Here is a 27,964-nt window from a genome sequence, read left to right on the forward strand (position 1 = left end):
CCACTTTTTTGATGTCAGAGGAAAGGACAGGTCAAGGGTCTTCACTTAGCCAGATAGGGGAGGTAGACACTAGGACCAATGTGCCCTTATGAGTAAGTCTGTTTTAGGGACAGGATGCTGAGTGAGAAAAACTGTTATATTCCTGTTTAAATTTCTTTGAACAGGGCAGATTTACTGGGATTTGGCAAGGAACTTACTATGCTTTTTCTTCTTGTGTAATTCTTCAGGCAAAAAAGGAAAAGAGTTCCTTCAGCAGACATTGCATAGGGATGGTTGTTTTTCGGGAATTTCTCCTTCATCTGAGCAATCTGGTTCTGAACAGAAGTATGTCATCACATTTCCCTGCTGAATGGAAGAGATTTCTTTTTCAGCAGTACACACTCATTAGTGTAAAGAACGTCATTGCTAACGACTTGTGGATTTGAATTTATTCCATCACTGATTTGTAGGGGAGTACATTCATGAGTGCTACCTCCAACCATCTTGGACATTTGGAAAATACCATTTTCTTCCATTTTAGCTACAAACTTAAAGTCATAGGAAGCGCTCGTTAGCTTGATAAAGTACTGGGGTCCTGACACTGGAAATAAATTTCTTTGCGAGGATCTTGCTGATGCCTGTGGTCTGGTACTGATCATACTACAGATATCTAGGGTACTTCAGTTCTAAATATTGCTTTCTTCCTTAGTTATACATTGTTTTCATTCCATTTTTTGTTCCAGGTTAAACTTGAAAGGAGACCTGGTTTGAGTGAAACCGTAAACATAAGTGCAGTCTGTTCCAACATAAATTATGCTACTGCTTTACAGATGTGTATGCATACCACTCCAATTGTTGAGAACAGTGAAGTATATATTATTTCTATGACTCATACCCATAAGTAGTAATAATTTATTTTCATTCTTATGTTGTTTTATTTATGTTTTATGAATGTTTTTTTTCTGTTTTGATCATTTAATTGTTTAACTGATTGTATTGATTTTTACTTACATATTGTTTTTTGCAAAGTACTGCGACAAACTTGCAATGATTCTTTGTCTTGTAACTAGTTTGTGGCTGAAAAAAAGTGGTCCAGTCAGCCCACAGCATAAATCACTAGTGCCACAATCAGTTGTAAGCAGTAGGCAGAGTAGACCTTAAGGTCAACTGTGACAAGGCTGAAGACCTGGAATTTGACTGGACAGAAAGCACAGGAGTTCAAGGAATTGCTCAGGGCTCTAGCACTTCAGGAAGAAGAGGAAACAGGTGGAGTTGAAGAAGAATGGCAACACCTCAAAACAACATCTCTGGGGACTACAGAATAGTTATGCAGCCAAGCCAGGTATGGAAATAAGGTACATATAGAAAATGGTGGTGGAATGCAGATGTCCAGGAATTCATCAAAAGAAAGGAATTTAGGATGAAATGACAGCTAGAAAAGACAGACCAGGCTAGAAAAGAGCACTGATTGGGTAATAAAGAGGCTAAGAGAGCAATTGCAATAGCAAAAGAACAAGACATCAGAATTATTCTACCAGCTTCTGGAAGGTGACTCAGTAGGTGGCACAAAGAAACTCTTACCAGGTTGTAAGGCAAAGACAGAAAGATAAAGAAGCTAGTCAGGCACCCTTCATAAGAAATGCCAGCAACAACTTGCTTACCAGTCCACAGAACATCAAAGGTTCTGAAGCTGTACTGTCCCAGACACAGCCTACAATGAAAAAAAGAGGAGGAGCCTCCTCTAGAAGAAGTAAGAACAACTCTTAGCAAAATGAAATCAGGAAAGCAGCAGATACATTCACAGCAGATATGATAAAGGTAATAGGTAAGATAGAGGAGAAATGGCTCTTGAGAATTCTCATAGCAGTGTGAAGAGAAAGGCATATCCCATATGACTGAAGAATAACAACCAGTAAGGTGTATAAAACAGTGATGTGACCAGTACTACTGTATGGTACTGAAACCTGGGCAGTAAAAGCAGAGCAGATGAGGAAGCTAGAGGTGATAGAGATGAAGAGCCTGAGATTGGTGGTAAGATGTAAATTGTGAGACAAAAAAAGTAATGAGGACATCAGAATAGAAGCTAAAGTAGCTCCAACTGCAGAGAAGACCATAAAAAAAAAACCAAAAAAAAAACAGATTATGGTTGTTTTGGCATATGTGCAGAAAATGAGAAGGCAATCTGATGATGAAGATTCAGGACAGACAGGAAGAAGGCAAGAAGAAAAGAGGGTATCCCGCAAAAAGGTGGATGGTCTGTGTGAGAGAAGTCCTATGACAGTCAATATTAGTGTCGAAGAAGGTAGACGTTTGACATTGAATCAAAAAAGATGGTGAGAGCTGACATGACACCCCAATCCCATGTAGAAAATGGGAAAAAAATTAGGCTGATGATGGTGATGATGATGGTCCAGTCCAATCAAAATACCTAGCATTTGATTAGGATAGTGTGTGTGTGTGTGTGTGTGTGTGTGTGTGTGTGTGTGTGTGTGTGTGTGTGTGTGTGTGTGTGTGTGTGTGCTTGTAAATTTGTGGTTTGACTCATAAGGGGCTACTTTTAGTTAAACAATAGATACAGTCAGATAGATAGATAGATAAATTAGAATAAATGTATAGTAGCAAAGCTTCAAAATGGAGGAGGGTTACCAGTGGTAATTCAATACCTTTGGAAAAACCCAGTTGTGAAAGCCTCTAGAAGAGTCGGTCTTTGTGCTGCAAGTGATATTGATAAAGTAACAGTCTTATAATGATATGACAGTAGCTTGTGTCTGTATTGTCCAGGGAACTGTTTACAGACATGTAAAAGATTACTACTTGAGAACGTTTTTCTTTGTGCTACAGCAGTTGGCCGGAAAAATCAGAGTGAAGAAATCCTGTCCTTTAATGATTTAGATCTCAACTGAAGAAGATCGTTCATATTATGATTATACAGCTGACCTCAGTGATAAACACTTTGCTTCCATCAGGCTACATACACCAGAGCATACTGAGATTGTTATAAACATTTTTTTCCATGCTAACCGATATAAAATATTCAGAAAATGAAAATGACTTTACCCACCAAAGACTAAAATAAATTACTCTTTGCTTTTCTTGGGGGGGGGCAAACAGACAGCTTTTAACAAAACAGACCAGCTATGTTCCTTGCCATTGAACGCTTTTTGACTTAATGTATTTGCTGAAAGTGAATTCCACTTCTGCATTTTGCCCAACTGTTTTGTCATTCCTTCAGAAAGTGGTATAATTATTTATTCTATTTATAATTTTCTGTTTGCGTCTTACACCATGCAGGTCAGGTTGTGACTGAAAAGGGTCTGTCAGCCAGTCTACTTACTTGGTTATCCAACAGAAGTTAATAAGTAAAGAAATAAATAAACCGCTGAATGAATGAATGAATAAATAATGGGAATAAATTAAATGACTTCAAACAGAATTGAAGCTTAATTCATGGTACCCCTAGACAGTACAGCACAAATCTATATGTTGTTTTCATTTTTTATTAAATACTCAATTATATGTTTATTTAAAGGCACCAAGTTATCTGTGTATAATGTTGGTACTCTTACAGGATATAAAACACAGCAGGTGGTATTCAGAAATGAAAAATAGCGCACTATGTAAGTCTAAACTGTGCAGTAGGTGTTGTTATGCAGGGCATATGCAATTCAGAGATGTCTGTAGCACAATCATGGTAGTATGAATATTTGTATGGTCAGTAATATACACTAATGACCATGTAATGACATGCACATGAGAAAGAATATACATTCAAACATTGTGACTAGACTAATGCCCCAGGGCACTTTTCTAAACCTAGTGACATTTTTTTACAAAAGAAGAATGAAGTCCTGTTTCCAATCAGGATATCTGGGCCAGGCATTTATAAGTTACCTCTGTCATTAAGGGACATGGGTGCCAGGCCCAGTGAAAATTTCCTATTCCCCATTATGCAAATACACCCATTAATAAACTAATGCTTTGTCTGCATATATATCCTGTATGCAGCAAAGACATTTGTAGGATACTTGGTAATTATATGTTAGATTGTTAAGTTCATAATATATACTAGACATGCATTTCAAAAGACCGTTGAGAAGCACAGTCAACTAAGCCAGAGAAACGGCTGCTACACACGAGTTCAAGAACCCACTGGCTGGGTGATATAACGAAACGAACTGAAATACTATTAAAAAAAACAGGTCTATTGCAATTAAAAAATGGTTAAGCACTTTCATCTAATACAATTTAGACTTCATCAGAACCATGCATAAAAGATTCCACACACTTAAATAATTTTGGTTCTTGAACTCGTGTGTAGCAGCTGTGTCATTGGGTCGAATAGAGTTCGAACATTTTTGTGCATAAGCCAGAGAAACGTTGAATGAGTAAAGCTCCACGATCAAGGAGCACCATGCTATATACCCCATGGAGGATATATGATTTCCTAGCTATTCATCCAGAATATTTTTGAATACAGACCATGTGTTGCATTGCTTGACATGTATACAAAGTTTATTCAGTAAGTACAGGATTCTTTGAGGTAGGAATCTACTGTGCATCATGTTCAATTTCTGCATCTGTGAACATTGCAGTCTGTGTTGTGGGTGTTCTTGGTTGTGTGTTTTGCATAGCTCTATGAGGCCAAGCAGGATGGGATGGACAATGTACCCTACTGATAGACAGCACTTTCTGTCCAGAAAAATGGCATACAGTACAAGAACAGCACATATCAAAAATGCCTTTCAACCCTTGATAAAAGTATCATCATGAATATTAGGTGACAGTAAGTCTTATGGAAGGGTGTACAACTAAGCAATCTCTGTAGCCTATGTATAAATATCATAATTTGGGCTTTAACACTAATTTTACATGTTATACCTTTTGTACTACAATACATGGCAGGTAATGTCAGTATGTTCCAGAAGGTGATATATAAGACAGGTGTATCCATTCACATGGAGGAGCATCAACAATGCACCAGGCAATCAAACAGGCAGAAAGACCCATGCTGGAGGGATAGAGTCCTGTCCCAGAGACTTCACATACCCTGGAACAAACTACCCATTCATGTCAAACAAAGCTCCTCATTGGCCCTCTTTAAGAAAAATCTTGACAATTGGATGGGAAACAGGAAATTCACACCGGGGATCACTTCTGTGGCTCTGCTCAACAGGGGCACAGGAAAATTAATTCTTGGGTGGCGAAAACCAGGGAACTTATTTGGCTAGTCTTATATAGGCCCTAGGGCCAATAACCTAGTACCTACCTATGAACAACAAAATGTATTGTTGGAAAGTGCAATATGTGTCTAACAGCTAAGACCCAGGTTCTGCAATATAAAATACAACAATATTAGGCATGTTATAACAGGTTATTTTTAAGCTATCTTTCATAAGTGTTGGACTTCCATCTTTCTAATTTCTTGATGTTCTCTCAAGATGCACTTGTCCATTGTACACGAGAAGCTGCTGCTATGCTAAATGAGTATTGAATCTAACTGAACATGGGGTATATGTTTGGGATCCATTATTCATCACTCCACTGCTTCCTTCAATACAACCTTTACCTGAAGCTGGGTAAGCAGGTTAGCCTTCTCATGGCAGAAAACTGTTCCTTCTTAAGTGCCAGTCTATGACAAAATTGTGAGAGTGGACTTCTGTGCTGCAGCTGCAGTGTTTGGTAATGTTGTAGGCACTGTACTATATTCTATTCTGTGGCCCCTGGGGCTGGAGCCACCCAATGGTTCTTCACCTCTTGACTGTTCAAAGTTTATTCCTATTTGTCATTGGAATGTACTTATTCTGATCAACTAAATGTTCCGCATAGGGCTGTTAAACTGGCCATGAAAAACATATTTATTGTATTACTGATGACATACCTTTGAGAATTTGTCTCACATATTTCACACTGCCACCCCATGACTTTGTGCAGCCAACTGATAGCTTGCCAGGTGCAATACTTCCTCCTCTGAAGTACCCCCACAAATAGTATGCCCTTGTTATATTTGTCTATAGGGAGATGGCAACAGGTATCCTGAAAAAAAAAATCCAATGCAGTCTGAGAGTATGCTAACACACAAGTAAGATTATCATCTCTAAAATTTAGATGACTGAAGGCAAAGATCGTCTAGTACTTGAATAACTTTAGTAGTAATCTTCTTAACTGGCATATAAGGAATGGAAAGGATGGTTACTTATAAAACTAACAATAAAAGGTCAGTGACTTGGATGGTGTTAGGAGCAGTTATACTGTCACCTTCGTCAAAATATCTCCTGTATGCCAGTGTATGAATTTTTGCATGCACGTATGTATACATCCAGCAACAAACATGTGGGTGTGTGTACATCTGCATACATATACACACAAAGACACACTCATAAAGAGACAAATTTATATGGACTCACACATTTATATTTATGTTTGTATGTATACATACAAATATATATGAACCTGTAATGACACAAAGATAATACTGCAAACACATTTTAAACAACCAAGGCAATATATATGATAAACACACAGTGGCATACACATTTGTCTATTTATTTATATTATGCATTTTCATCTTGATAAGGGGGTAAGAGGTCTAGTCAACACAACCATCTCAGCCACAACAGGGGCCTGAAGAGAAAAATAATGAGAATTCCAAAAGTAACAGTGAAGTACACCACTAAAACAATTATGTGCACTACATACATAGTTTTAATAAAATGCATGCATTATCACATATCCCGTATATACAAAGTTGACAGACATTTAAGAATGCTTTGAATTGCAAACCTGTCAGTAAGCCATACCAAGGCTGTGGTTTTACAACCAAATGAATATAAACATAGATCATAGGGTGTTGGGATGGTGGCCAAATGGTTAAGGTGTTTGCCTTACAAACACAAGGTACAGGGTTTGAATCTCACAGAGGATAATTGGCTAGGCTTAAAATGGCTCGCAAGAGCAGTTAGCCTAGTTCTAATCTATGAATCCATGCTGTGAAGTCCCTCCTCTGGCCCAGTGATCAAGGAGCCTCAATCCTCATCACTGACACTGGTGGGGAACGTTCACTGAGAAAGAAAATAGACACATACATTATTTTCATACAGCACTCTGCACCAATACAACTTCCCTTAAGAGCACACATGGAATGCACACTCCATTCCTGGAGCTAGACATTCTCTCCAGTCCCCAAATTAGACTCCTCACTGACACAGATATAGAGTTAAGTCCTTAGCCAAGTGTTCCAAGCCAAGTCCTCTACCACCCTCTCTGTGGAATCAGTATTCTGTGTCCCTGTTCAAAGTAGCTGACACACACCTGGGAAAGGCTGGCATAGCTTACCCACTTTGCCACCCTCCATCCAGACTATAATATAAGACAGATATACTACCACCAGAGCCAGCTACTTTAAGGCTCTTACCAGGGTACTCAATTACTCTTAGTAAAATTAATACTTATACAAAGAGTAGTATTAACCAAGCAGCAAGACTTTCAGGAGGGTAGAGCCACAGTGCCACTAAATAAATGCAATTGTTCTCAAAGGTTTAATATTTTCTAAAAGACCAGCCACAATGAAAGGTATAGATATATTTAATAATAAATAATAAAATGGAAAACAGGAAAATACTGAATATCTATTTACAATAAACACCAGAGTTTTATTTCACAGGAAATATAAAAAAAAACACAGATGGAAAGACTCAGATAGATACAGAGAAATAATATTTAACTAATCTCACTATATTTTCTAACTGACTGAAAAAGTACTGTCCCCTACTTACTTGCTAAAGCAAGGTAAGATGAAGGTGGATGAGTGTGACTTGTCAGGTCCCATAAAATAGAGTGCTGATTGTTACTGATACATCTCTCACTAGTATCTAAATACAATATCAGTGCTGGCTACAGAATGACATCACATCTGGTCACCTAACTCTGTGATTTCCACACTACCCCCTCACTAGAGATTGAGCCAGGATCTGACACGTGTCACAATACACACACAGAACTTTGCTAAGGCTTAATACAGCATCTGGAAGCTATAAAATCATTCCAGCACTTCCACCTTTCCTGCAGAAAGGCTTTACACAGACACTGTGTTTCTGGCTGCATTGAGTCCTGTGAGATAGAATCTTTATGGCCTAAACCAAGTAATTTAATTTCAGGATATTTTTCTTAAGTTTAGCTAGGCTGAGCTTAACCCCTTCCCTTCCAGCATCCTGTGTTAAAATATATACAGTTCAGCAGTTAATACAATACAGTATGGCATACATGTGCATTTCTATTCTCTCCGGCAGGACCCACTGTTGATATATTTTAACACAAGCAGCTTTAAAAATACATTTTAACATAAGCATCTGTACAAATTAGTTTGATATTCAAATGACATGTAATTCATTACATAACTCCAGCAAGCTATGCTGGCATATGTTACACATGCACTGCCCTACTCTCTCTGGCACAGCTGGCAATATCTCATATCATCACACATGCATACATAGGAACATACATAGGAAAATATGAGGAAATATATAGACTACATTTGCCTAAACTTTCAAAATGCAATCAGTGTAACTTTATTGCATCAAATAGTCAGGAAGAGAGTGACAGCTCCAAACATTCTGCCACAATGCAGGAAAGAAAAAGACAAATAAATTCAGTTAGATGGAATCAGTATTATACAAACAGTTATTGTATGATTCCTGAAGGGCATCAGCTAATGGGAAAATACTTTTAGTACATTAATAATATTTAATTTCAAACTTGCCTGACATTTTTATTGACAAGTTGCAAAAGATTTTATTCTTCTAGAATATTAGGACATTTGCAACTCAACGGATGCTGTCCTGTGAAATGAGTGAAACTCTGCCTGATTACAAAAGTATATCTGCATGAGTACATACACTTATAAGCAACACTAATGCAAAGCATATGAAAAATAATTACCAGTGAAGGGGAAAAAAGCATGTAGCAACAAGCATGAAACAAAAGCAAACAAAAGGAGAGCACAGTTTTACAAAAGAAGCACATACTAAATACAATATAATTTCACTGATTCAAAGGCTGCAGATCTGAATGTTACTAGATAGCATTTCTGTTTGAGTGAAAACTAGTCATTCAACTTATTTAATAGCCCAAGGGGGGAATATAAAAGGAAAACTGTAAACTCTTAACACTTCCTATAACAACCCCCCACTGAAGTTTGTGAAATCTGAACTGCAATATGCTAAGAAGCTTCGATGAAAACACTTCCTCTGTGAACATGTGACTTACTTACACAGCAATAAAATGTAAACAGTCCTCTAGCAAGAAACTGATTTTAAAAATCCTATAGTGCCTTTTAAGTTCCATACCTCTCAACTGTACAGATTTCTGCAGACTGTCCAGATTTTTGCCTTATATTTTTGGTCTGTTCCTCTTAAAATTTGTGGATTTCTGGAAAACCATTGAAGACTGAATTCAAGGAATACTAACTGTCATTTGACTTTCTGATTTCATATCCTTCAAAAAATACATGATAAATCAAAACCTGTTATACTGGCAACTTTCTAAGTTTATAAGAGTAATATTTAAAATTTGTACCCATCTTGGAATCTTTGTTCCCCCATTATTTTTGGCTTTGTCCAGATTTCTTGGACTAAGAGGTTGAGCGATAGGCATTATGCCAACTGGCCTCTCTAACAGGCACAACCAGTCTCTCCGCCGCTATGGATTATTTGCCTTGGCATTACATATCATGTCTGAAACACGGTTATGACATTGTTGTAAAGTTTGACCATATACCCCATAGAATTTGTGTAATGAGCCACTGCCTGTTATACCCGCTCACTTTATGGGGGTTAGTCAGCGCCTCCTCTCACCAACAAGCAATGTCCATTTTAACAGGACTGAAACTGTCTAGGTTCTGACACCTACCTCATGTTCCACACATGCAGACCTATGATGACATGAAACAGAGCTACAGACTGTATAATATTGGGACTGGTAGAATGCCAGCTAGTGTCAACAGTGTAGATCATACTATAATCAAAGGGATGGGTGTGGGGGTATGCCATACAACAGCTGTAGTAATGAACATGGGAATTGATACAGCAGGTGTAAGTGTTAATAGATATGTCTAAGGAAAGGCAGGTGTTACAGCTACTGATAGATGGAGTCTTGGTAATCACCAGTGATATGGTCCTAAAGTAGTATAGTTGGAAAGAACATTCTTGTAGGCTTATGACTGTTGCACTCACCACCACAGGTCAGCATACACATTACATGGACAGTAGCAGTGCTATAATAGTGACATGCAGGTACAAGGGCAGGCTGCCCTGATATTATGTTACCTTGTTGCTACAACCTTCTACAACCATGAGACACATGCATAAACACATACTCTTGTTACTATCCTTTTTGTAATTTGTAACGTGAATTCTGAAGGAATTTGACAAAGCACAGCTTAATACACACTTTCAGACTACTGTGTGTCTGCTCAGAATAGCTATAGACAAAAATAATACTACTATTTCTCCTAATGATGCTGCCCAAATATGCAGTACAGGTTCCCAAATCTACAGGACTTACTGTAGAAAATAGTGTCACATCCCCAATACTAAGCAAATTGATATCTATTTGCACTGCATGTAGCAAACTGGGTCAGATACATTAATATCGGTACTTTTCCGTTATCGGGGCAACACTTCTCAATACACTTCTCCATTAACGGGGCAGCAGTCAAAATGTTCGGCTGATGTGAATTGAGTGCTGCTTATAATATTTTAGGCTAAATGTCGATGTTGTACTGCGTAAATATTAATCAAAATGGGACCTAATAAACCATACACTTTTCATTAACCACAGCAAAATAATAGATGGGCAAGAGAACTTCAAACAAGCTCTGTTCATGCATAGTTTTGAAAAGTCTGTATTTTTTTTAATATTCAATTCACACAGTTTTGAGGCTTGCTCTATGTAAGATTGAACATGCCAGTAGGTGCTGTTGCTGTCGGAGTGTTGTCTAGGTTTCAGCTATATTCAGAGTGTAACATTTGTCCCACAAAATGTACACAAATGAGATGACTGCTAAAGAGGGAAAAAAAAAACATGTAATAAGCACCTCAGACAGAGCTATATTACAAGCTGAACGGACTACACTGACGTTTCTATCATAATTTTCATTTATCTTCGAAGAATGGCTCCTTAGGTATGTACACTGGGTCTTTTTATATCACATCTGTCAGTCTGTTGAAAAGTATGCACAGTTTATTTTTAGTTTGACATAACATGGCAGATATTACATGTGGAGCTGTTTGTGACAAGGGGCATCTGGAAAATAAAACGTGGAACTTTTTACGATGATTACATTCATACACGTGTAATTGTGGAGGTTTTGAAGTAATCAAACTGAGATAGATGTATGAATGTGATGAAAGCATGAACTGACAATGTGGAGAAAGGGCTTGGAAAAATCCAGACATCTTTTGACAATGTGAACATGTAATTAGGCTGACAGTAGCGGCACTTCATCGTCTTTATTTCGCCGCAACATTTAATAGTACGTTGAAATGCTTTCGTCCTTTCATGTATCAGGATTTCATCCGAACTGTTAATAGTACTCAAAACAGTCAATTTATTAATTGTGAAGTGAACTCGGGAGGGGCTTTGAGAAATAGGAAGATGTGTTCAGACGTGTGTTGAGAAATGTTGCCCCGATAACGGAAAAGTACCTTAATATCTATGAATCACTATATTTTGTTGCAGCATCTTTATAACATATGTGCAGCCTACTGTAGCAGTTCTCACTGCTCTGTAATATCTGGGTGCTGCATAGTATGTTTTTTTTCATCCATGTGTGAGGGCAGGTCCTCAGTTGGTCACTGCTGGAGATGGCAAGGGTTGTGTTTTATCAGAGACATGAAAAACAGAAGGTGAGAGGCCTAGAACAGAAGGAGAGTCTTCCCCACATGACTGAACTCCAAAAGAACCAGATCAAATTTGATGTAGATGAAAAGGAAAACCCACTACAAAGAAAAAAAAACAATGAGTAACCTGGACAGAAGTATAAGGGGAGAGTTGTTTTGTATTCTAGGTTTTAAGAAATTTAAAACTATTTTACTGGCAAAAGTTTGTTTTATTTTCTGAATAATACATTTGAAGAAGGCCAGTTTGGTATATTATTTAAAATCAAAATAGAACTGTTCAGCTGGTATAATGCAGGGGATGGCAAACGTGATGTTCTGGACATACTGCTCAACACTGTTAATAAAATGGTTAAAGGTTTTATTTGAAAGAAGTTGCAAGGCATGACACTTCTGCTTCTACAATATGTTAGTGACTAATGTGGAAAGAATGTGGGAAGACTAGCAACCTACATTTTGCCTTAACTCTTTGAATAGTTCACAAGGGTGTTTTTTTTTCCCAAGGTGCTTTCAGTTATGAATTGTTCATGACCTGTAAGGGCATCAGTAGCAAAATGTATGCTATAAGGAAATCTGATAACATTACAGTTCAGAGTTTGAAAGTACAGGCACTGAATGAATTGTACACAGAACCAAACCTTAAATCAGGATTGGACTGTTATGTATTGTGAAAGAAGCACAAGCTGAGGTGCTACTAGAGCTACAAAAAGAGTGTTCTGTTGGACCCCCAACTGCGCAGCAGGTATCACTTGGTATCAGTGTTTTGAAACTGCTGAACGTGCTGTTTCTAAAAATTAAAACATGTGAAAGTGGAAGGAGGCTCACTCCAGTGGACATGCCTCTCAAATTCTTTGCTCAAGAATTCTGGACAAAGTTAAAAATAATGGAGTGATACATGCCCCCAAATTAGGGATACATTTTAAATACTACTCTACATTGCATAACAAATTAACAGAATACGATTTTGAATCAAAATTAATTTCATCACCAATAAGAAGTAAAAAACTCAACATCTGGCAGTATCGACTGGCTGACTGTAATCTCCAACAATTTATCAGAAAATTAAACATTTTACAAGGGATAACGCAAACATATGAGGCAAAATCACAGACATTCTGCAAAAGCAGGGGCAGCTGGGAGGTAAATCAAGGGCAGTTGGGAGGTATGTCAGTGGAATAACTGAGCTACAAGAAAACAAATACTTGTATTGTGAAATGTGTGAGCTAAAAGTCTGGTAACAATTGCTGTGAGTTTACAAATTGCTTCTACTAAAAATGAAAGACAAAAGAGTTAATAAACAATTTGTTGTGCTGGGAAACAAAGCTGTTATATGGAAGACAAAAAGATGCCAGAATCTGCTGAAATACAGCCAACTGGGTTTCTAAAAGAAAGTGGAGACCAATTAAGCTAGGTTACTAACAATGCTGTGGTGTAGCAGAATGACAATAAATTCTATCTAATGATAAATTTGTATTCCTGATTTGCAGAATTAAATGGGTGCCTTATAGTCATGTGATACAATAATGAAAAGTGAAGCTTATTGTATTTATGTATTTACACTCTGTTGACAGGATTGATCCCAATGGACTAGTGGCCCCTTTTCAAGGGAGACCTTATGTGTTATTCATACTAAGGGGAAGTCTGGCTGGGGCACTAAGGAACTTCTACTGTTTTGATAAATGTTATAGGATCTTTTACATCCACCTGACCTGCCACCATCTCAGGCAGATGTGGGCCTTAGTTTAATGTCTCATTCAAAGAATGGCACATGCAGCACTTAGCTTATGATAGGTGTAACTGACACTTTGTTGCTATGGACAGTGACTTAGGACTGCGTGACTTTTGTTAATATATTTACATTTTGTTTGATTAAAGAGGTAGGTTTCTGAGATCTTTCTTGCTAATTCTGGACAGAGTATTATGAACAAAAAGTTTCAGTCTGTGCCTGATACTGTACATGACACGGTACAATCAAAGCATGATAAATACTGAGTAACACAAACAGAGTAATTTTAATGATATGCATCATGATTATCTAAATTTTAGATCAAACAGACTCAAAAGAAATGTGTGGGAAGCATGGATGAATAAAAAATACAAATGGTGAAAAGGGAGAAACTAAACAATGTATTGCCTTAAAAGGCAAGTAAATACTGCCAGACTCCATAGGAATACATCTCCTAAAGTTAAGTTTCGAAACCAGTCTACTGGGACTAGGATTGGTCTAGAACAGCGCAGAAAAGAGTCACATAGCTGCCACAGAGAAGTAATGACTGAAGAACTGGCAGAACCAGTCAACTCAAACCAAACTTGTCTTGGCAAGGTAGGTCAGGAAAGATATTTAATAACATGAGCTTTGTGACAAGACATTAGGTACAAGACAGGAGTGCGATTAATGGCTGGATTATCTTTAAAGATGGATTGGCTGGTCTTGCAATGTCCTGGGACAATATGGTCATTCAGATAACAACCAATGTATCTGAGTTGATGGAGATGTGATATACAGGAAGGGAAAGGGTTAAAACAAATGGAAGGAGGTCCTAAGACAAGAGTCAGAGTATGGTCTGCAGCTAAACCTATATTAAAAAACCCACACAGATACAACTGAGGCAATTAATTATTGCTCTGCAGTACAGAACTACTGCAGAATGTTTTGTTAAGCAGTGTGTTAGGAGGGTTGCTCATGGAGTGGCTGTTGGAGAAAGCCAGCAGTGTGTTTTAAAAGAGACAAGAAATATAGAAAGTGAGAGGCCTACAGGGGAAGGAGTGTCCACTCTGTGTGAGTCATAGATTCAAAGATTCAAAAGGGGTATACTAGGCTAACGACCATTAGAGCCCTTAAAAGCCTAGCCATGCAAGCCAAATGTGACCCACAAATTTGATTTATACAGGGGTGATTTGTTGACTGCCACTGTCTACCAGAGAAATATATGCCAGACCAGGGCTGAATTTCTGATTACCCATCCACTGGTCCAGGCTGTGCTTGAACAATGCTTAAATAGGGATAGGAAGGAACTCTGCTTTGCATGAATGGGGAGCCTGTCTCAGAGAATGAAAATTCTCTGAGAAGCATAACATGCCCTATTTATGTGGCAAGCAAAATGTAGGTCTTTTAATCTAGTAGTTCTGATGCTGCTTGTTTTGCAGATGTGTAAAAGACTCATCAAAATGGGTATAAGAATGGCTTGTATGACAAACAAAGATCACCTCTCAAAGGTCTGTAGGATACCAAGTAAAGAGACATGGCTTTGAGGCGATCAGTGCCGGACATTGGGTTTACTCCCTGTATTCTTTTGTAAGGAAATGTTGTGAATGTTCCAGTTGCTACATGTATCTGGTCAGGTACACACTGAAAGTGATATTATACTCTATGATGGGTCTGATGAGGACTGAGTACAGTGCTATGATTATGACTTCTCTAGACCTTGATGCAATGCCCTTGCTTATAAATTGAGCAACACAGAATTATTTTCTTACTACCTTGGACACATGTTGGTTGAGTTCCCAGATCCCTGACTAGTCAATCAACTTTTAGGGGTGTTTTATTGAAGACATAGTTACCTGGGGTGGCTAACTTCATAAAAAGGTACTATGATGCATTTCTTGGTATTGAGTTTTAAGTCATGGCTTTGGCACTAAGTGTTTGTCTGTGTTAGACCTTCCCAAAGGGTTTTCTCATCTTGGGGGGGATTCAATGACTGCTCTCAGTTTTGCTCTCAGTTTGTAATCATCGGTGAATATGGTTAGCCAGAAACCCTTGACATTGACTTTGACATCTGAGAAGTAGCTGCCAAAGAGGAGTGGGCCTAGCACAGAACCTGGGGGACTCCATTGGTGACTAGCCTCTTTGTGGAGGTGGCTTCACTGATTCTAACCTCCTGGGTCCTATCAGTGAGCCAGCTAGCTATCCCACATATTATAAAAGGATTTATAACTAGTTCTGTAAGTTTGTTGACAATTCCTGAGTGAGGCATTGTATCAAATACTTTAGCAAGACATAGGTAGGCAGTATGCACCATTTCCCCCTCATCCATTGCCTTAGTTTCAATTTCAAAGAAGTTAACCAGATTCATTAAGCGTGACCTTTCTTTGACAAAGCCAGACTGGGATGGATCCAGTATCTAGAGGTCACCTATGTCCCTGTTGATAATTTCCATGATAATTCTGTACATGGCTTTGCAAGTAAGACTAGTGAGACTAATTAGTGTGTGGTTTCCAGGATCTGTTGAAGGTCCTCCCTTATGAAGGGGATGACCATCACAGTCCTCCATTCACATGACACAAAGCCTGTTTTAAGACTATAGTTAAATAATGACTCCAGGGGTCCTGATAAGTCATATTTTAAACTGTTCAGGAGGCATCCTGCGATGTTTTGGGACCCATTAAGGTTTTTGGCTTTAATGAGAACAGCCAATACCTGCTTCCTTGTTATAGATGGAGGGGTTATATTTGAGGGTATTTCTTGGGGGATGTTTGCAGATGAGAGGGGTGTAAAGTTTGAAATGAATTTGTCTATTATCAGGTTTGCTATATCAAAAGCCTCGGTGAATGTGGCACCATTAACCACCAGTTCAGCACATTGCTGTGTGCTGCCTTTGAGGCTTCTGACATAGCTGAAGAAGGCCTTATGGTTATCTGTCAGCTGGGAGGCTCTCTTAATTTTAGCCCTCTTAGTTGCCTACCTGGTTTCATGACAGAGTTATCTTTATTGAAATTATCCTTCCTGGCTTTTACTAAAATGTTTTTCCTTTTGTTGCATATTATTTCATCTGGGATGCCACCAGAGCAGTTTGTTTCTGAGGATAGTCATGGGCTTTCTTCTGGTAGGTACTGGAGCTTCTATGCAGGCACTGACATGGTTGTACAGAGTTACTGAGAACAGTCAGCATAGGCTGCTGTGTTCTCAGGGTTTGGAGGGGCACTGAATTTTGACAAATCATCACTTAATAAAAATATATCCTCATATTTTCTTGCACTGACTACCAAGAGTCTCTTTCTATGTCCTTAAAAAGAATTGTGATCATGCCTAGTACTATCCTATACACGTAAGGCTATGAACATCTCATACAAATGCAGTAACAGTACTGATAATGCCCATCATTTGCTTTCCGACAAGACATAATTGACCAAGAGCTGACCAATCATAACAGACTGACTGCAATACTCAGTCATTGCTGAACTATAGTTCCCCAGTGATGGCTGACCTTCAACAGCTTTTAGTTATAACTGATCTACAAAGAAAAACAACTGTGGTTATACCAGACTTACAACCCTCCCAGCCATGACTGACTACAATAACCTCGTCCTTTACTAAAGCACTGCTCTGCCAGTCATGACTGACCTGCATCAACCACAAGTCATGACTGAACAACAGCTCCACAGACATTAGGCAGGACATGGCCTAGAGCAAAATTATATCACTGGAGTGAGGAGAAGGGGAATAACTTTATACTGGCTTGACCAACAACTTCAGCTTTAACTAAAGAAAAAAGCTTCAGTTCAATTAATTGTTTTATTATGATTAAGCATGCTGACATTTGGATTAATTACTTAGTAAGAATGTCTTATCAAATTTACGATTTAGAATTGAAGGTTTGCTTTACAGCTGCTTAAATCTGTGGTGCCAAGCAGCATACTCTGTTTGTCTTGGAGACTGCTTAGTTAAAGAAGTAACTTAGATAACTATATTACAGATATTTTGACATATAACTTTTGTACAAAGTTGAAAATATATTTTAAAGCATCTTATTTTAGGACCCACCTTAACAAATGTTAAGCACACCCTGCTAAAGTTGTCAAGGTCTAGTCTAGAACCAGGCAGTAAAATATGAAAGTAAAGATCAATAAAAAACAGCAGCAGAATAAAATATTTGCTTCTGCCTGCTGTCTGTACCGATAACATAAGTACCTCTAATGAACTTAAAAAGTTGCTAGAAAAATAAGTTTTGTTTTAGCCTGTATTTTCTGCAAGATACAATCTTTGAAACTCAAACATGTGCCATTAGTCAGTGGTTTGTCTGAAATTCACAGAGTTTATGAGGATCAAACCAAAAATAAAAAGCAATAATCAAGACATTCTGTGAAAATCTGGACAGTTGTGAGGCATGAAAGACAAGTGTAAATGGACAGCGTTACACTGCCTTTCTGACAGCATCTGCTAAGTGTTCTATGGCTTTGAAAGCAGGGAAAACACTTTGCAAAATTTTCACTGTTATGATCTGTGACTTTATCATAACCCTTTAAATCCTACCTGTGTCTGCATAAGCTTTTTCTGGATGCTCAGGTCTCCTCCAACCTCCCAAAGTCATGCAGTAGTTTGAATGCTGAGTTTCCAAATTGTCCGTAAGTGTGGGTGCAGAGTATGAGTACATGTGCATCTGTGCTATACAATAGACCGGTACCTGTATACAGCAACCTTTAATTCCTTGCACCATCTGACTGCTGGTAAGGTTTTGGCTTCCCCATAAATTTGTAAAGGATATAGTAAATTACCACAAAATAAATGGGTGGATGGAGGGATGTTTTTACTTTAGTTAGATTTACAACTGTTTAAACATGCTGGTTTGCAGTTCAGATGTGGGTATCTAACATAGTAGTTTACTGTACCATGATTTAGATCTGCACACTTTATGTATCTGTCTTTATTTATTTAAACAAGGTGAACTGTGATGGACTGAGGCTAATGATAAGTCCAGAAGGAAAACTGCTTAAAGTTATAACCTAGTGATTCTAGAGAAAAACAGTCATTTTAGATGTCTTTTTGTGTTGAATTTCCCACCTGCGTGATACTCAAATCTGACACTCCTGACTGGCCTTTGTAATGGTGAGGTGGTACTCTTGCTTCTTCAGATTAAGCTACATACCAGAGTTTACAAAACTATTATTTTCTTTATCTAAACAATGTAAACTGTTCTCAACTGAGGTAAATGGCAAGTACAGAAGGTAAACTACATGGCATCGCATCCCTGTTGTTCATGAGCAGAAATGTTAGCTGCAGCTGCCTTTTTTACTTCAGTTTTATCCTGGTGTGATAAAAACACTGCTGAGACTATGTGGTAGTGTAATTGCTCCTTCATAATGCATATCACATCACATACCACATATTCATATCACATGCCACAGTCTATAAAACCTGGTGGTATTCTACTTGAAGTGAACTGTGATAGACTATGGTAAAAGATAAATAGACAAAATAAATTTGTAGAAATTATAGCCTTCTGGTTTGGAAGTGCAGATGTTTGTCAGAACTTTTTTTTTTGTTTGTTTCTTTTTTGTTTGTTTGTTTTCTACAGTTTGTCTCCAGTTTTAAATCAATTGTGTTTTATTTGTATTGAATCCGGTCAGTTTTGTTTTTAGTTTTACTAGTTTGGTGATTTTTTTGGCAGTTTTTATCTGTTTCCTGTGATTTTAAAATCTATGGCTCCTGTCTGAATGACTTAAATACAGTGAGCTGAAATATGGACTACAGTGAACAATATATGTTGCATCGTTCGGCTTTTTGGTTGCCACAGCGGAACTCCGGTCTGCTAATGATTGGCAGTAGATTTTTACGTACAGTGAACAATATATACAGAAGGTAAACTCAATGAAATTACATCCTTGTAGTTCAGGAGTACCAGTGTTAATCAGAGATGCCTTTTTTGGCTTCAGCTTATGACCAAGCTGATATTAAAATTTGTGGCTCCTAAGTGGTCAGTGGTTTTACCTTTTTTTAATTTTTCCAAGTCTTTTGGGTTTCTAATGCCATGACGGGAATGGACCCATTCTTAAGTCAAAGAATAAAGCTCATGAAATTAGTATTGTTTCAATTTTTGATGTTAGCCAGAAGTGCTCTTTGCAGCACCCGCAATGTGCCCAGTAATGACTCCTTCTGCCAATTGTATGGAGTTATGTGCATCTGTAACATATCTAAATACGATTGTAGATTCTTTTTTATAAGACCCGTTGCACCTACTACTACTGGAACTGTCTGGGTATCCTCTTCCACATTGCTCTCATTTCTACCTGCAAATCCTGATAATTTATGACTTTGTATCTTTCTGTATGCAAGACATTGTAGTCACTGGGTGTAGCGATTTCAATGATTAGTGCTACTTTTGTCTTCTTTTCATGGACCACTGTATCTGGTAATGGGTGATCCCATGTGATGTAGACTTCACAATTTTCTATTATGCTTTGTGGCTCATATTTCCAGTGTATTTCAGCTACTTCAATAATACAATGCACAATCCCCAGTGCAACAGTCTTGCCACATTATAATGCCTTTCAGTATACAGTCCTGTCATTAGTATGTCACAACCAGCAACAAGGTGTGCAACTCTTTCCTATTCTGTTTTACAAAACCTACATTTGTCTACTTCTCCCACATGTTCAATGGACTTTGTAGACCAACTTGTACGTAGTTCATTATCTTGGGTCGCCAATATTAACCTTCCATTTTCGATTTGAATTTGCCTCTCCTTAACCATTCCTGCAATCGATCCTGATCAACATGAGATTGTTCCAGGAGTTTTCTATATTTGCAACTATTTTTATGCATTCATTTCTTGCCTTCTCATCTGATCCTTCACCTTATATTCTTTCTTTTGATTTTGGCACATTCAGTTGCTGCCTGACTTTTATCTACTTCTGCTTTGATCTCCATTCCCACTTGACATCAATATACTTATGCTAGACAAAGCAGGGAAGTCATCTTAGCTTTATTCTCCTCATGTTTCAAAAACTTTCACTATGTTTTGGTCTTGTGAGATCAGCAGATATGTATGCAGTCCTACGACTGCAGATCTATACATGTAGTCAGTTTCAAGGAGGCCCATACCTCCTTCAAAAAGAGAGTATATAATGTTGGTATGCACTGATTTTTATAAATCATTTGATGAGCATGAAGCATCTTCCTTGTTTTCCTGTCTAATCTATCCAACACCTTTTGGGGCCAGTCATTCACTACAAAACTGTAAGTTAGGACAGGAAGAGCAAATTGGTTTATAGCCTAAACTTTGTTCCTAGAGGTCAACACTGTTTTCAGGATTAATTTAAGTCTTCTAAAATGTTCCTTACTGAGTTTTATTCACATTTGTTTGTGTTTTATTGTTGAGCTTTCATCAGTTCCCAAATATGTATACACTCCATCTTACTCAAGTTCTTTTATATCAAATTCTTGTCCCAGAATGATGTTTTCTTGGTAGTGCAGCTTTCCTGCTTTAAAGGCTCCTTTTACACATTTATCAAGACCAAATGACATTCTTATATCATCTGAAAAAAGTTTTGAGTACTTGCAGTTGTGCTTTTACTTCATCATCTGATGAGCTGTACAGTTTTAAATCATCTACAAAGAGAAGATGAGAAGTCTTTACACTTTGTTGTTTTCTGGGAGCCAAATTGCAGCCATGACCTAAACTGTTAAGCAGACAGATTAATGGGTTACGGGTAAGGCAAAAGAGTAGCGGTGACAGACAGTCACCCTGTAATATCCCTCCTTGAATTTTTATCCCTGGAATAATAATTTGTCCTTTATCATGGTTTAATGGCAAAGGAGCTTGCCACTGTTTCATGGCCACTGTGAAATAAGTGTAGGGTGTATCTTATACATTTCTAAGCACTCTTTTATCCATGAATATGGGATATTGTCAAATGCTTTTCTGTAGTCAATCCATGCCTTACTTAGATTTTTCCCCTTTTTACAGTTCTCCACTATGACTTTATTTAACAACAAATGATCCTTTGTTCCATATGACTTTCTGTTATTACCCTTTTGTTCTAATGCCATAACTGAGTTTTCTTCTAAATGACTATAAACTCTGCCAGCATCAATTCCAGGGTATAGTTTATACGTCTTCGGAAGGCAAGTTATTGGTCTATAATTTTTATGGTAGCTTGCAGGTTCGCTCTTAAGTAGGAGCATTGTTTTCCCTGTTGTTAGCCAAGCTGGTGTCTGTTTGGGGTATGCATATAAATAGTTCTTACTCATGGCTAAATCTTCATACAAAGATGCTAATACTTTTAGCCAGAAGTTAGGTACTGCAGTTGGGCCTGAGGTTTTCCAATTAGAGGCTTTTTTTCAACTTTGTTTCAATCTCTCTGGCCGTTACTTCATCTCATTTCATATCCTATACATTTGAACTTTTTATTCTTTCTTTTCCTTCTTCTATCCATTTAGCATCTTCGTTATATTCCACAGGATCTTCATAAATATTTCTCCAAAATGTATCTATTTCTTCTTTTTGGTGGTCTTTCAATTTCTTTTACCTTGTTTCCCAATTTTCTATAAAACTGTTTTTGGGTCATCAATAAATTGTTTATTTTGTACTTTTCCTTTATATTTATCTGTGTATCTTCTAACTTTTTATGCCTGCGCTGATATTTTTAATTTATTATTTGTGATAATGCACAGTAAATCCTGATCCATTGTAATACTGTGCATTGCTATTATCATGTCTATCTTTCTGAGTATTTTTGTTGATATATTCCCTCTTCTGTACTCTTCTAACAGTGACACTTCTTGTCTTAATTGCTTTATAGTTCTCTTTATTTGATACTTCCATGATGGCATTCGATTTTTCCATGTCATTTCCCTTACTACCATGTTCTTGTGGTAGGACTTTATCAGTTTTAAATTTGGCTGCACAGTAATGTATCCAATATACTTCTGTTATATCGCATGAATCTCTATGGACAGTCCTAATTACTGTGTTTGTTTGTTTTATCACACTTCTAACTTTATGGGTTTTATTGACCTTCTGCAGTCTATTTCTTTCATTGATCTTAATATGTCTATCCATCTCTATTAAATCAAGCAACTCTTCTCTTAGATAATTGTTTTTCTAAACTGAGAGCACATTCTCTGTTCTCCATTTCCTGTGGGCATTCTATAGAAAGTTCCAGAGCATCTTCCTGTGCCACATTCTCTTCAGTTTCACCCTGGGTCATCCATTGTTCTTTCATATGGGAACTCACTAGCCTATTACTCCATGACATTGACTATGTCACGGTTGCCACAGTTTCCTGTTCTTTCCCTTGCAATGTAGCTCCAACTAAATGTCTGTTCTGGTTTCCTATGGCAGGCTCCAAAGTATCTTCATATGTCAACTGATTAGATGCTTTCTGCTCCACTGGTTTCCCCTTAATTAGGGTGTGCATTGCTCTATCTTGTTGTCTTGTTATCTGAGTTAAATTTTCTACACTAAATCCTTCACTTTGCAGGTAATCCATAACCTCAGTTTCTAGTTCTTTAACTTCTCTGTTACTAATCCTCTTTGCTACTTTTCCTCTTTGTTTTCTTATTTTTTGTATTGCAAAATGTTCCATATCCAGATGTCTTTGCCTGTATTTCTCTTGAAATATCTTTGGTGCTGCTCTTTTCACATTGATTAGTTTTGCGTTCCCTTTGCATAAATATTGCACCATATTAAATCTCTTTTTCTTTCCCATGTCCATATTTCTTCTTCAGATGTCTCCCGCTCCTCTTGTTTCTCCTTATATTGGGGACTAGTAGTTCCGTCATGCTGTGATATAACCTGTGTTAGACTTTCTACACTGAATTTTTCACTTCACAAATATTCCACAACTTCAGCTTCTATTATTTTTTTTTTTTTTTTTTTTTTTACTTCTGCTTGACTAATATTCTGTTCTACATTCCCTCTTTGTGATTTTTTTTTTGTATTGTGAAATTTTCCATATCTGGATGCCTTTGCCTAAATTTCTCTTCAAATATTTTTTAGGCTGCCTTTTTTGTGTTGATTAATTTGGCTTTTTTCTTTGCATAAATATTGCACCATATCAGACCTCTCTTTCTTTCTCACGCCCCCCACCCATAGTAACAAAAACACCTCCTCAACTCTAGACTGGATACTAACACCCAACTCCAACCACAAACACAATCCTACCACATTACCTGACTCGTTAAGTGACCACCTCCCTACTTTCATTCAAAGACTTTCTTCCCACACCACCAAAACCCACCTTTATAGAGAATGCCACAATCTGGGTAGCTTTAATGAGGAAACCTTTAACAACCAACTCTCTATAGTTAAATGGTCACACCTCTATGACCTTCCTCAAAATTATGCTGTACCTGACTTCAATAATACTTTCCTTAACATACTAAACACCCTAGCACCTGTTAGAAAAATTAGAGTCAAAACAAATCCCTCTCCCTGGCTCACTAAAGACACCCTATCCTTAATGAAACTTAGAGACAGTACTTGGAAACAATGGTTAAAGTAAAAATCCTCCTCGCTCCTCCTTAAATTTAAAGAACTAAGGAACCTCAAAAAAACACATTATACAGGACAAGGAAAAAAATTCTATCAGGAAACCCAATCTACCCACCATTCTAACCCTAAAACATTTTGGCACACCATGAGTAAGATTCTTCACCCAGAGAAGCCTACTACTCCAAACCCTTTCCCCAATAAGTCACCACTTGAAACTGCCACGTTACTTAATATTTACTTCATAGAATTCATCAGCACACTAACTCCCCCTAACCAAAACCAGACACAATGCCCCTCTACCCCCACCACCCACCTTCCCATTGCCTTTTCCCTAAAACCCATCTCCACTGCCTACATTAAATCCCTCTTACTAAAACTTAAACCATGTTCTCCCTCCTTTGACAACCTACCCCCAGAACTTCTCAAACTTGCAGCTGATACTATTGCATATCCCATCTACAGTCTTATAAACCACTCTATCAAAGAATGCACAGTCCCTGACATCTGGAAATCCTTCTGTACTATTCCCATGCACAAAGAACGTAACTCCACAGATCCCTCCAATTTTCGACCCATAGCCATCCTCTCCCCTCTCTCACAAATCCTAGAGAAATGCATTCATAGACAACTCCTCAAATACCTACTTCAGGAAAACCTTTTGACCCCTCTCCACACACACACACACACACACACACACACACACACACACACACACACGCATGCACGCACACACACACACACACACACACACACACACACACACACACACACACACACACATGCACATGCACACACGCACACGCGAGCACACACACACACACACACACACACACACACACTAAAAAACTGAATAACTGTACAATGAATTATCTTATTAGATGCAAATACGTGATTAAATGGAGGAGTTGCAGTGTTCATAAATACTTCATAGATACTCAGCGAATGCTTAAATTGTGGGAGAATAAAATGCCTGACAAACATTAACAGAAAAACAGGGATTATGGGGGGTATTGAACTCATCTTTCAACCTTTATTTAAATTTATGATTGAATTTAATGTAGAACAGTTGCTTAACTTAAAACCACACAGAAGGTTATAGATTCAATGATTTCAAGTAAGGAATTTGTAGAAAAGGAGAAAGATTGTGACAATACTTTAGCAATAGAAATATAACATAAACCAATGCGTCCAATTACTGCAGAGAAACTGAATGACAGTTTCCATATCTGGCACTTCAATTACCTTGGATGAGTTTAACATACCAAAAACTAGCAACTAACTAGAAAGTCATGCCTTTCCTCTCTACAGTGCAGCTGAAATGTTCTAGAGGCTAATGGACAAAATTCCTAGACCTCCACAGGAAATATGCAGCAGCCTTCCTGGATGATGTGGAAATATATTTTGAGGAGAAGGAAAGCTATTTCTTTGAAGTTCAAACCATCTTAGATTCCCTGTATAAATCTGGACTGTTAACCTGGCTAAGTACACGTTAGGTACATATCTCTCAATTGTCTAGATTTTCACAGAATGTCCAGATTTTTGGCGTGTCCATCATAAAATTTGTGATTTTCTCACAAATCACTGGGATGATCTGAGGACTGACATCACTAAATAATGGCATACATTCAAATCCTTCGGAAAATGTATGTTAAAACAAACTGTATTACTCTAGCAACTTTTTAAGTTTATAAGAGTAATATTTAAAATATGTCCCTATTTTTGTGCCTTTGTCTCCCCATTTTGTCAAGCTTTGTCCAAATTCCATGCACTAAGATGTTGAGAGGGATGGTTAGTCATGGTAAAAACCTGCTATTTTGGTTGATTAATAGGCCAAGGTGTTAGTAAAACCACAAGTGAAAAAACTGAAGCAGTACAAAACTGACTCACACCAAACAAAACAGGTTATGGCTTTCTTAGGCCTTTTAGCTATTAGCATGACCATATTCCTAACTTTGCTATGATTGCTTTTCCCTGGACTGACCTGATCATGGCTAAGGCTTCCCCTGAAGGTTAAGTCAGAACCACAGCAAGGGTAGGCCAAAGGGGTCAGCCAACCAGGTGCGAAGTGTTAGGATGCACAACTGAGATTTCCTTACTTTTATGTACACTGAAATGATGAAACAGAAAGGTAATTTGTGTGGCAAGCCAATTGCCTTGCCACATTTAAACTAAGGTGTTTTTTTTTTTTTTTTTTTGCTATGCCATGCTCAGAAGCAATACTAACAGCTCTAGACTCTTCTAAATTCTTAGAGCACACCAATGACTCTGAGGTAGGCATATGGGCCATTTTGTTTCAGGTTACAGATGGGGATGAGCACTCCACCTGTCATATGAACTGAAAGCTTAATAATGTTGATTCAGCTATTGAGAAAGAATGCATTGCCATAAAATGGGCCTTTACTACCATAAGATATTATTTGATAGTAATGCAGTTTGTATTAGTAACTGAAGTCTCCCCTTTACATTGGATCCTTACAAGGAAAGATTGAAACCCAGAACTGTCCCAATAAGTAGTGAACCTCCAGTCCTTTAACTTCAAGCTCCTCCATCATCTGTGCCACAGTCACTTAAAGGAAAACTCCACCTTCTTCTACAGCTTAACCTGAAACATGCTTGTACTTTATAAAACTTTATTTTCACTGCCTTGGAATCAGAGGGAAGGGAGAGTCTACCCACTAGTTTTAAGCTTTACTTCTCACATAATTTGCAGAGGACTTTGTCTACACCTGAATGATGTACCACAGACACAGAGAAATTTGTAGTCAGGTACTGCTGACAATCTTGTATGGGTAAGTCCTGCTGATGTCAGGAGCTCAGGCTGCTATAAGCAAGACAGAGATGTGTGACACTGTTTTCCATTGTCTTTATTGCAGACAGGAACAGAACTTACACTGATTCACAGCTGCTTCTAATGTAGTCATGCCTTCCATAGCAAAAGATAGCAATTAGATTAGTAAATGGTTCAAAGGCAGTTATCACCTCTTTTGACAAATCTACATAAGCAGCATCACAGTACTGAAATGCTAAGCTTTAAACCTTAAATATTTGTTGCTTATACTACTTTACATTTTAAGTTGATTTGAATGCAGTATCAAAGATGTCAGTGCAGGGCTGGCCTTAGCTGAAATGGCACCCTAGGCGAAGTAGTGCTCCAGTGCCCCTTAACCCCACCCATGCCATACTCATGACACACCCCTATGTGATCCACAGATAGGTCACTCCCCATGAAAGCTACTCCAGTTATTTTCAAACCAGATAAAAGTCACAAAAGACAGAAACAAACCAAAGAACAACCCAGGGATACAACCAAATACAACTCCTCTTGTTTATTGGTTAAGCACATTCATTCTTAGACACAAGAACTTCTCCAGAACAAACTAGAAATCAATTAACAAGTATAAATACATAATAAGACTGATTACGTGATTAATTAACATTGAGTACATATCCTGAAAAAAACATTCTAAAGGAAATACCACAATAATAAAATATACAATACCTAAACAACCTAATCCATATAAAAAAATACAAATGCAAAACCTTAAAAACATAAGTATGTGAAAAACTTAAAAAAACATCATACTATCTTAATCTAAGAAGAGAAGAAATAGTACAGAATTCACTCAACCCTGGACTATTTACTATACAAAGGCTACCAGATAATTCCTAGCAATCCTCTACATTATGCGGGGTGCTAAATATAACTAAGTGATATAAGGATGAACTCAGCATACTGGAAGTAGTGAGGGTCAGTCTAGACAGAAGTAAGCACTGCAGTGATAAAGAGTAGGATGTGGTAATTCTTAAGAAAAAAGTCTTGGCAAACATTCTGATGATGTACTGTAACTCTGCATTTTTGTTAAGAACACACACACACACACA

At 37.7% G+C, this 27,964-nt stretch overlaps 1 protein-coding gene across 1 annotated transcript in view; it reads right to left on the reverse strand.

The window, feature by feature from the left end:
• The window catches only part of TRIM65 (tripartite motif containing 65), a 442,474-nt gene that overhangs the window by 238,694 nt on the left and 175,816 nt on the right, over positions 1 to 27,964 (reverse strand). The gene's annotated exons all lie outside the window — the stretch shown is intronic.

This window comes from Protopterus annectens, chromosome 10.part0, assembly GCF_019279795.1.
Source record: "Protopterus annectens isolate FY-2018-M chromosome 10.part0, PAN1.0, whole genome shotgun sequence".
Lineage (NCBI taxonomy): Eukaryota > Metazoa > Chordata > Ceratodontiformes > Protopteridae > Protopterus > Protopterus annectens.